Raw genomic sequence first — 11064 nt, 5'->3', positions numbered from 1 at the left:
GTAGGATTTGGCTAAAGAGAAGATGGAAATTATGCTATTCATAGTTTCTATTATTCCTGTTAACTGTAGCATAACCCTTCCTCTCACAACTCATCAGCTGGCTTAATTGCTACTGGTGTACCATATCCTAAAACAAAGGAAGTGAGAATGGTGCGCTGCCACTTGGCTGGCAAAAAGATCTATGTCCTAATGTACGTGCTACAATTGTTTAGAGAGTTTTAGCAAATGAGTCCAGGGAATGCAAAGAAGTATGGGAGGTTATAAACACAAATTGAGATTTGATTTTTTTATTGAGCTGTTGATTTTCACAATAAAACAGACTCCATAGTATAGATCTGGTAACCCTTTATATAAATCAAAACTTTTTGTATTGCTTATATTAAATGTACTAACAGTGGACTTTTCCATCTGCAGATTATACTGAATGACCAGCAGTGGCAGTGTTTCACAGCAGAGTTTCTCTGAATTGCCAAGACTGAAGCAAAAAAAAAAAAAAGGAAGTCTTCTGGCATAGTGCGTCATTTTGCCAATTTATGTGGTAAGTAAAACGCCCAATCATTCTTTTAGGCATTAAAAAGATGTTCATAGCAACTGAATGTCCTCACTACTTTATAGTGGAAACCTGTGCCTGAATATAATTTCTGTCAAGAAAGAAGTAATATGGATCACATTATGTTGGTCATGATAGTTAATAAAAGACTGACTGACTCGAACTCTACTAAAACCTGCTTTAGATCCTGGTGATAGCAATGTTCCATTCGAGGAATTTGCTGCCTTTGAGGCTAAAATGCACCATCTCACGTATGAAAAATAGTGTTACATTCTCACGGAAGGAAGCTCATTTAACCTCTTCTCCTGCCCTCTGTATATTGGGCTCTGATACTCAAGATGGATTGTTAAGGATAATCTGTCTTTGTACCCCCATCCCACTTTCAAAAAGGACACAGAGCTTTGACTGGTTCAGATTCCTTTACCATTCCCCCTCCTACGAGGCTGGCAGTCTTGAATACAGATAGTAACCTACTGAATAACTTCTGATAGCTCATCCTCCTGTGTGGTCAGCTTCCACAAGGACAATTGGTCCAGGGGTGTCTGACATCATAAAGCTAAAGCAAGAAGTTGTCTGACATGTGGTGCCATTCTGTTGCCTAGCAGTCTGACATCATGAAGCTAAAGCAAGATGCTTTCTGACTAGAGGGCCACTCTGTTGCGTAGCAGCTGACATCATTACGGTAAAGCAAGATGTTGTCTGACATGAGAGCCACTCTGTTGCCTAACAAGGAGTAGGATACATTTATCTTGGTAATTATATGAGTTGCAGGGTAGGCAGGATGCCCAACTGAAAGTGTTGATGGTAAGATGAAAGAAATTAGGACTATATTTAGACTTATATATTTGTATGAACGGAAGTTTGAGCTTAAGTGTCTCAACTTCACTGTTGCTGAACTGGTAGGATTTGGCTAAAGAGAAGATGGAAATTATGCTATTCATAGTTTCTATTATTCCTGTTAACTGTAGCATAACCCTTCCTCTCGCAACTCATCAGCTGGCTTAATTGCTACTGGTGTACCATATCCTAAAACAAAGGAAGTGAGAATGGTGCGCTGCCACTTGGCTGGCAAAAAGATCTATGTCCTAATGTACGTGCTACAATTGTTTAGAGAGTTTTAGCAAATGAGTCCAGGGAATGCAAAGAAGTATGGGAGGTAATAAACACAAATTGAGATTTGATTTTTTTATTGAGCTGTTGATTTTCACAATAAAACAGACTCCATAGTATAGATCTGGTAACCCTTTATATAAATCAAAACTTTTTGTATTGCTTATATTAAATGTACTAACAGTGGACTTTTCCATCTGCAGATTATACTGAATGACCAGCAGTGGCAGTGTTTCACAGCAGAGTTTCTCTGAATTGCCAAGACTGAAGCAAAAAAAAAAAAAAGAAGTCTTCTGGCATAGTGCGTCATTTTGCCAATTTATGTGGTAAGTAAAACGCCCAATCATTCTTTTAGGCATTAAAAAGATGTTCATAGCAACTGAATGTCCTCACTACTTTATAGTGGAAACCTGTGCCTGAATATATTTTCTGTCAAGAAAGAAGTAATATGGATCACATTATGTTGGTCATGATAGTTAATAAAAGACTGACTGACTCGAACTCTACTAAAACCTGCTTTAGATCCTGGTGATAGCAATGTTCCATTCGAGGAATTTGCTGCCTTTGAGGCTAAAATGCACCATCTCACGTATGAAAAATAGTGTTACATTCTCACGGAAGGAAGCTCATTTAACCTCTTCTCCTGCCCTCTGTATATTGGGCTCTGATACTCAAGATGGATTGTTAAGGATAATCTGTCTTTGTACCCCCATCCCACTTTCAAAAAGGACACAGAGCTTTGACTGGTTCAGATTCCTTTACCATTCCCCCTCCTACGTGGCTGGCAGTCTTGAATACAGATAGTAACCTACTGAATAACTTCTGATAGCTCATCCTCCTGTGTGGTCAGCTTCCACAAGGACAATTGGTCCAGGGGTGTCTGACATCATAAAGCTAAAGCAAGAAGTTGTCTGACATGTGGTGCCATTCTGTTGCCTAGCAGTCTGACATCATGAAGCTAAAGCAAGATGCTTTCTGACTAGAGGGCCACTCTGTTGCGTAGCAGCTGACATCATTAAGGTAAAGCAAGATGTTGTCTGACATGAGAGCCACTCTGTTGCCCAACAAGGAGTAGGATACATTTATCTTGGTAATTATATGAGTTGCAGGGTAGGCAGGATGCCCAACTGAAAGTGTTGATGGTAAGATGAAAGAAATTAGGACTATATTTAGACTTTTATATTTGTATGAACGGAAGTTTGAGCTTAAGTGTCTCAACTTCACTGTTGCTGAACTGGTAGGATTTGGCTAAAGAGAAGATGGAAATTATGCTATTCATAGTTTCTATTATTCCTGTTAACTGTAGCATAACCCTTCCTCTCACAACTCATCAGCTGGCTTAATTGCTACTGGTGTACCATATCCTAAAACAAAGGAAGTGAGAATGGTGCGCTGCCACTTGGCTGGCAAAAAGATCTATGTCCTAATGTACGTGCTACAATTGTTTAGAGAGTTTTAGCAAATGAGTCCAGGGAATGCAAAGAAGTATGGGAGGTTATAAACACAAATTGAGATTTGATTTTTTTATTGAGCTGTTGATTTTCACAATAAAACAGACTCCATAGTATAGATCTGGTAACCCTTTATATAAATCAAAACTTTTTGTATTGCTTATATTAAATGTACTAACAGTGGACTTTTCCATCTGCAGATTATACTGAATGACCAGCAGTGGCAGTGTTTCACAGCAGAGTTTCTCTGAATTGCCAAGACTGAAGCAAAAAAAAAAAAAAAGGAAGTCTTCTGGCATAGTGCGTCATTTTGCCAATTTATGTGGTAAGTAAAACGCCCAATCATTCTTTTAGGCATTAAAATGATGTTCATAGCAACTGAATGTCCTCACTACTTTATAGTGGAAACCTGTGCCTGAATATAATTTCTGTCAAGAAAGAAGTAATATGGATCACATTATGTTGGTCATGATAGTTAATAAAAGACTGACTGACTCGAACTCTACTAAAACCTGCTTTAGATCCTGGTGATAGCAATGTTCCATTCGAGGAATTTGCTGCCTTTGAGGCTAAAATGCACCATCTCACGTATGAAAAATAGTGTTACATTCTCACGGAAGGAAGCTCATTTAACCTCTTCTCCTGCCCTCTGTATATTGGGCTCTGATACTCAAGATGGATTGTTAAGGATAATCTGTCTTTGTACCCCCATCCCACTTTCAAAAAGGACACAGAGCTTTGACTGGTTCAGATTCATTTACCATTCCCCCTCCTACGTGGCTGGCAGTCATGAATACAGATAGTAACCTACTGAATAACTTCTGATAGCTCATCCTCCTGTGTGGTCAGCTTCCACAAGGACAATTGGTCCAGGGGTGTCTGACATCATAAAGCTAAAGCAAGAAGTTGTCTGACATGTGGTGCCATTCTGTTGCCTAGCAGTCTGACATCATGAAGCTAAAGCAAGATGCTTTCTGACTAGAGGGCCACTCTGTTGCGTAGCAGCTGACATCATTAAGGTAAAGCAAGATGTTGTCTGACATGAGAGCCACTCTGTTGCCTAACAAGGAGTAGGATACATTTATCTTGGTAATTATATGAGTTGCAGGGTAGGCAGGATGCCCAACTGAAAGTGTTGATGGTAAAATGAAAGAAATTAGGACTATATTTAGACTTATATATTTGTATGAACGGAAGTTTGAGCTTAAGTGTCTCAACTTCACTGTTGCTGAACTGGTAGGATTTGGCTAAAGAGAAGATGGAAATTATGCTATTCATAGTTTCTATTATTCCTGTTAACTGTAGCATAACCCTTCCTCTCTCAACTCATCAGCTGGCTTAATTGCTACTGGTGTACCATATCCTAAAACAAAGGAAGTGAGAATGGTGCGCTGCCACTTGGCTGGCAAAAAGATCTATGTCCTAATGTACGTGCTACAATTGTTTAGAGAGTTTTAGCAAATGAGTCCAGGGAATGCAAAGAAGTATGGGAGGTTATAAACACAAATTGAGATTTGATTTTTTTATTGAGCTGTTGATTTTCACAATAAAACAGACTCCATAGTATAGATCTGGTAACCCTTTATATAAATCAAAACTTTTTGTATTGCTTATATTAAATGTACTAACAGTGGACTTTTCCATCTGCAGATTATACTGAATGACCAGCAGTGGCAGTGTTTCACAGCAGAGTTTCTCTGAATTGCCAAAACTGAAGCAAAAAAAAAAAAGGAAGTCTTCTGGCATAGTGCATCATTTTTCCAATTTATGTGGTAAGTAAAACGCCCAATCATTCTTTTAGGCATTAAAAAGATGTTCATAGCAACGGAATGTCCTCACTACTTTATAGTGGAAACCTGTGCCTGAATATAATTTCTGTCAAGAAAGAAGTAATATGGATCACATTATGTTGGTCATGATAGTTAATAAAAGACTGACTGACTCGAACTCTACTAAAACCTGCTTTAGATCCTGGTGATAGCAATGTTCCATTCGAGGAATTTGCTGCCTTTGAGGCTAAAATGCACCGTCTCACGTATGAAAAAATAGTGTTACATTCTCACGGAAGGAAGGTCATTTAACCTCTTCTCCTGCCCTCTGTATATTGGGCTCTGATACTCAAGATGGATTGTTGTTAAGGATAATCTGTCTTTGTACCCCATCCCACTTTCAAAAAGGACACAGAGCTTTGACTGGTTCAGATTCCTTTACCATTCCCCCTCCTACGTGGCTGGCTGTCATGAATACAGATAGTAACCTACTGAATAACTTCTGATAGCTCATCCTCCTGTGTGTCAGCTTCCACAAGGACAATTGGTCCAGGGGTGTCTGACATCATAAAGCTAAAGCAAGAAGTTGTCTGACATGTGGTGCCATTCTGTTGCCTAGCAGTCTGACATCATGAAGCTAAAGCAAGATGCTTTCTGACTAGAGGGCCACTCTGTTGCGTAGCAGCTGACATCATTAAGGTAAAGCAAGATGTTGTCTGACATGAGAGCCACTCTGTTGCCCAACAAGGAGTAGGATGCATTTATCTTGGTAATTATATGAGTTGCAGGGTAGGCAGGATGCCCAACTGAAAGTGTTGATGGTAAAATGAAAGAAATTAGGACTATATTTAGACTTTTATATTTGTATGAACGGAAGTTTGAGCTTAAGTGTCTCAACTTCACTGTTGCTGAACTGGTAGGATTTGGCTAAAGAGAAGATGGAAATTATGCTATTCATAGTTTCTATTATTCCTGTTAACTGTAGCATAACCCTTCCTCTCACAACTCATCAGCTGGCTTAATTGCTACTGGTGTACCATATCCTAAAACAAAGGAAGTGAGAATGGTGCGCTGCCACTTGGCTGGCAAAAAGATCTATGTCCTAATGTACCTGCTACAATTGTTTAGAGAGTTTTAGCAAATGAGTCCAGGGAATGCAAAGAAGTATGGGAGGTTATAAACACAAATTGAGATTTGATTTTTTTATTGAGCTGTTGATTTTCACAATAAAACAGACTCCATAGTATAGATCTGGTAACCCTTTATATAAATCAAAACTTTTTGTATTGCTTATATTAAATGTACTAACAGTGGACTTTTCCATCTGCAGATTATACTGAATGACCAGCAGTGGCAGTGTTTCACAGCAGAGTTTCTCTGAATTGCCAAGACTGAAGCAAAAAAAAAAAAAAAAAGGAAGTCTTCTGGCATAGTGCGTCATTTTGCCAATTTATGTGGTAAGTAAAACGCCCAATCATTCTTTTAGGCATTAAAATGATGTTCATAGCAACTGAATGTCCTCACTACTTTATAGTGGAAACCTGTGCCTGAATATAATTTCTGTCAAGAAAGAAGTAATATGGATCACATTATGTTGGTCATGATAGTTAATAAAAGACTGACTGACTCGAACTCTACTAAAACCTGCTTTAGATCCTGGTGATAGCAATGTTCCATTCGAGGAATTTGCTGCCTTTGAGGCTAAAATGCACCGTCTCACGTATGAAAAAATAGTGTTACATTCTCACGGAAGGAAGGTCATTTAACCTCTTCTCCTGCCCTCTGTATATTGGGCTCTGATACTCAAGATGGATTGTTGTTAAGGATAATCTGTCTTTGTACCCCATCCCACTTTCAAAAAGGACACAGAGCTTTGACTGGTTCAGATTCCTTTACCATTCCCCCTCCTACGTGGCTGGCTGTCATGAATACAGATAGTAACCTACTGAATAACTTCTGATAGCTCATCCTCCTGTGTGTCAGCTTCCACAAGGACAATTGGTCCAGGGGTGTCTGACATCATAAAGCTAAAGCAAGAAGTTGTCTGACATGTGGTGCCATTCTGTTGCCTAGCAGTCTGACATCATGAAGCTAAAGCAAGATGCTTTCTGACTAGAGGGCCACTCTGTTGCGTAGCAGCTGACATCATTAAGGTAAAGCAAGATGTTGTCTGACATGAGAGCCACTCTGTTGCCCAACAAGGAGTAGGATACATTTATCTTGGTAATTATATGAGTTGCAGGGTAGGCAGGATGCCCAACTGAAAGTGTTGATGGTAAGATGAAAGAAATTAGGACTATATTTAGACTTTTATATTTGTATGAACGGAAGTTTGAGCTTAAGTGTCTCAACTTCACTGTTGCTGAACTGGTAGGATTTGGCTAAAGAGAAGATGGAAATTATGCTATTCATAGTTTCTATTATTCCTGTTAACTGTAGCATAACCCTTCCTCTCACAACTCATCAGCTGGCTTAATTGCTACTGGTGTACCATATCCTAAAACAAAGGAAGTGAGAATGGTGCGCTGCCACTTGGCTGGCAAAAAGATCTATGTCCTAATGTACGTGCTACAATTGTTTAGAGAGTTTTAGCAAATGAGTCCAGGGAATGCAAAGAAGTATGGGAGGTTATAAACACAAATTGAGATTTGATTTTTTTATTGAGCTGTTGATTTTCACAATAAAACAGACTCCATAGTATAGATCTGGTAACCCTTTATATAAATCAAAACTTTTTGTATTGCTTATATTAAATGTACTAACAGTGGACTTTTCCATCTGCAGATTATACTGAATGACCAGCAGTGGCAGTGTTTCACAGCAGAGTTTCTCTGAATTGCCAAGACTGAAGCAAAAAAAAAAAAAAAGGAAGTCTTCTGGCATAGTGCGTCATTTTGCCAATTTATGTGGTAAGTAAAACGCCCAATCATTCTTTTAGGCATTAAAAAGATGTTCATAGCAACTGAATGTCCTCACTACTTTATAGTGGAAACCTGTGCCTGAATATAATTTCTGTCAAGAAAGAAGTAATATGGATCACATTATGTTGGTCATGATAGTTAATAAAAGACTGAATGACTCGAACTCTACTAAAACCTGCTTTAGATCCTGGTGATAGCAATGTTCCATTCGAGGAATTTGCTGCCTTTGAGGCTAAAATGCACCATCTCACGTATGAAAAATAGTGTTACATTCTCACGGAAGGAAGCTCATTTAACCTCTTCTCCTGCCCTCTGTATATTGGGCTCTGATACTCAAGATGGATTGTTAAGGATAATCTGTCTTTGTACCCCCATCCCACTTTCAAAAAGGACACAGAGCTTTGACTGGTTCAGATTCCTTTACCATTCCCCCTCCTACGTGGCTGGCAGTCTTGAATACAGATAGTAACCTACTGAATAACTTCTGATAGCTCATCCTCCTGTGTGGTCAGCTTCCACAAGGACAATTGGTCCAGGGGTGTCTGACATCATAAAGCTAAAGCAAGAAGTTGTCTGACATGTGGTGCCATTCTGTTGCCTAGCAGTCTGACATCATGAAGCTAAAGCAAGATGCTTTCTGACTAGAGGGCCACTCTGTTGCGTAGCAGCTGACATCATTAAGGTAAAGCAAGATGTTGTCTGACATCAGAGCCACTCTGTTGCCTAACAAGGAGTAGGATACATTTATCTTGGTAATTATATGAGTTGCAGGGTAGGCAGGATGCCCATCTGAAAGTATTGATGGTAAGATGAAAGAAATTAGGACTATATTTAGACTTATATATTTGTATCAACGGAAGTTTGAGCATAAGAGTCTCAACTTCACTGTTGCTGAACTGGTAGGATTTGGCCAAAGAGAAGATGGAAATTATGCTATTCATAGTTTCTATTATTCCTGTTAACTGTAGCATAACCCTTCCTCTCTCAACTGATCAGCTGGCTTAATTGCTACTGGTGTACCATATCCTAAAACAAAGGAAGTGAGAATGGTGCACTGCCACTTGGCTGGCAAAAAGATCTATGTCCCAATGTACATGCTACAATTATTAGAGAGTTTTAGCAAATGAGTCAAGGGAATGCAGAGAAGTATGGGAGGTTATAAACACAAATTGAGATTTGATTTTTTTATTGAGCTGTTGATTTTTACAATAAAACAGACTCCATAGTATAGATCTGGTAACCCTTTATATAAATCAAAACTTTTTGTATTGCTTATATTAAATGTACTAACAGTGGACTTTTCCATCTGCAGATTATACTGAATGACCAGCAGTGGCAGTGTTTCACAGCAGAGTTTCTCTGAATTGCCAAGACTGAAGCAAAAAAAAAAAAAAAGGAAGTCTTCTGGCATAGTGCGTCATTTTGCCAATGTATGTGGTAAGTAAAACGCCCAATCATTCTTTTAGGCATTAAAAAGATGTTCATAGCAACGGAATGTCCTCACTACTTTATAGTGGAAACCTGTGCCTGAATATAATTTCTGTCAAGAAAGAAGTAATATGGATCACATTATGTTGGTCATGATAGTTAATAAAAGACTGACTGACTCGAACTCTACTAAAACCTGCTTTAGATCCTGGTGATAGCAATGTTCCATTCGAGGAATTTGCTGCCTTTGAGGCTAAAATGCACCATCTCACGTACGAAAAATAGTGTTACATTCTCACGGAAGGAAGCTCATTTAACCTCTTCTCCTGCCCTCTGTATATTGGGCTCTGATACTCAAGATGGATTGTTGTTAAGGATAATCTGTCTTTGTACCCCCATCCCACTTTCAAAAAGGACACAGAGCTTTGACTGGTTCAGATTCCTTTACCATTCCCCCTCCTACGTGGCTGGCAGTCATGAATACAGATAGTAACCTACTGAATAACTTCTGATAGCTCATCCTCCTGTGTGGTCAGCTTCCACAAGGACAATTGGTCCAGGGGTGTCTGACATCATAAAGCTAAAGCAAGAAGTTGTCTGACATGTGGTGCCATTCTGTTGCCTAGCAGTCTGACATCATGAAGCTAAAGCAAGATGCTTTCTGACTAGAGGGCCACTCTGTTGCGTAGCATCTGACATCATTAAGGTAAAGCAAGATGTTGTCTGACATGAGAGCCACTCTGTTGCCTAACAAGGAGTAGGATACATTTATCTTGGTAATTATATGAGTTGCAGGGTAGGCAGGATGCCCAACTGAAAGTGTTGATGGTAAGATGAAAGAAATTAGGACTATATTTAGACTTATAAATTTGTATTAACGAAAGTTTGAGCTTAAGTGTCTCAACTTCACTGTTGCTGAACTGGTAGGATTTGGCTAAAGAGAAGATGGAAATTATGCTATTCATAGTTTCTATTATTCCTGTTAACTGTAGCATAACCCTTCCTCTCCCAACTTATCAGCTGGCGTAATTGCTACTGGTGTACCATATCCTAAAACAAAGGAAGTGAGAATGGTGCACTGCCACTTGGCTGGCAAAAAGATCTATATCCTAATGAACGTGCTGCAATTGTTTAGAAAATTTTAGCAAATGAGTCAAGGGAATGCAAAGAAGTATGGGAGGTTATAAACACAAATTGAGATTTCATATTTTTATTGAGCTGTTGATTTTCACAATAAAACAGACTCCATAGTATAGATCTGGTAACCCTTCATATAAATCAAAACTTTTTGTATTGCTTATATTAAATGTACTAACAGTGGGCTTTTCCATCTGCAGATTATACTGAATGACCAGCACATGGCAGTGTTTCACAGCAGAGTTTCTCTGAATTGCCAAGACTGAAGCAAAAAAAAAAAAAGGAAGTCTTCTGGCATAGTGCATCATTTTACCAATTTATGTGGTAAGTAAAACGCCCAATCATTCTTTTAGGCATTAAAAAGATGTTCATAGCAACGGAATGTGCTCACTACTTTATAGTGGAAACCTGTTCCTGAATATAATTTCTGTCAAGAAAGAAGTAATATGGATCACATTATGTTGGTCATGATAGTTAATAAAAGACTGACTGACTCGAACTGTACTAAAACCTGCTTTAGATCCTGGTGATAGCAATGTTCCATTCGGGGAAATTGCTGCCTTTGAGGCTGAAATGCACCATCTCACTTATAAAAAATAGTGTTACATTCTCACGGAAGGAAGCTCATTTAACCTCTTCTCCTGCCCTCTATATATTGGGCTCTGATACTCAAGATGGATTGTTGTTAAGGATGATCT

General features: G+C 38.8%; 2 long non-coding RNA genes across 2 annotated transcripts; both read left to right on the top strand.

Annotated features, from left to right (window-relative positions):
• Positions 1–147: 147 nt before the first annotated feature.
• LOC144785319 (uncharacterized) lies at positions 148–5312 on the top strand. Its single transcript, XR_013601827.1, has 4 exons — positions 148–538; positions 1864–1986; positions 3312–3436; positions 4762–5312. It is a non-coding gene; the product is annotated as an uncharacterized LOC144785319 (long non-coding RNA).
• Positions 5313–6036: 724 nt separating this feature from the next.
• Positions 6037–9327, top strand: LOC144785318 (uncharacterized). The gene is made up of 3 exons (XR_013601826.1): positions 6037–6337; positions 7665–7789; positions 9114–9327. It is a non-coding gene; the product is annotated as an uncharacterized LOC144785318 (long non-coding RNA).
• The last annotated feature ends 1737 nt before the right edge of the window (positions 9328–11064 follow it).

The sequence above is a fragment of the Lissotriton helveticus genome, chromosome 10, assembly GCF_964261635.1.
Source record: "Lissotriton helveticus chromosome 10, aLisHel1.1, whole genome shotgun sequence".
Classification (NCBI taxonomy): Eukaryota; Metazoa; Chordata; class Amphibia; order Caudata; family Salamandridae; genus Lissotriton; species Lissotriton helveticus.
This window is presented reverse-complemented; position numbering and strand designations above follow the sequence as displayed.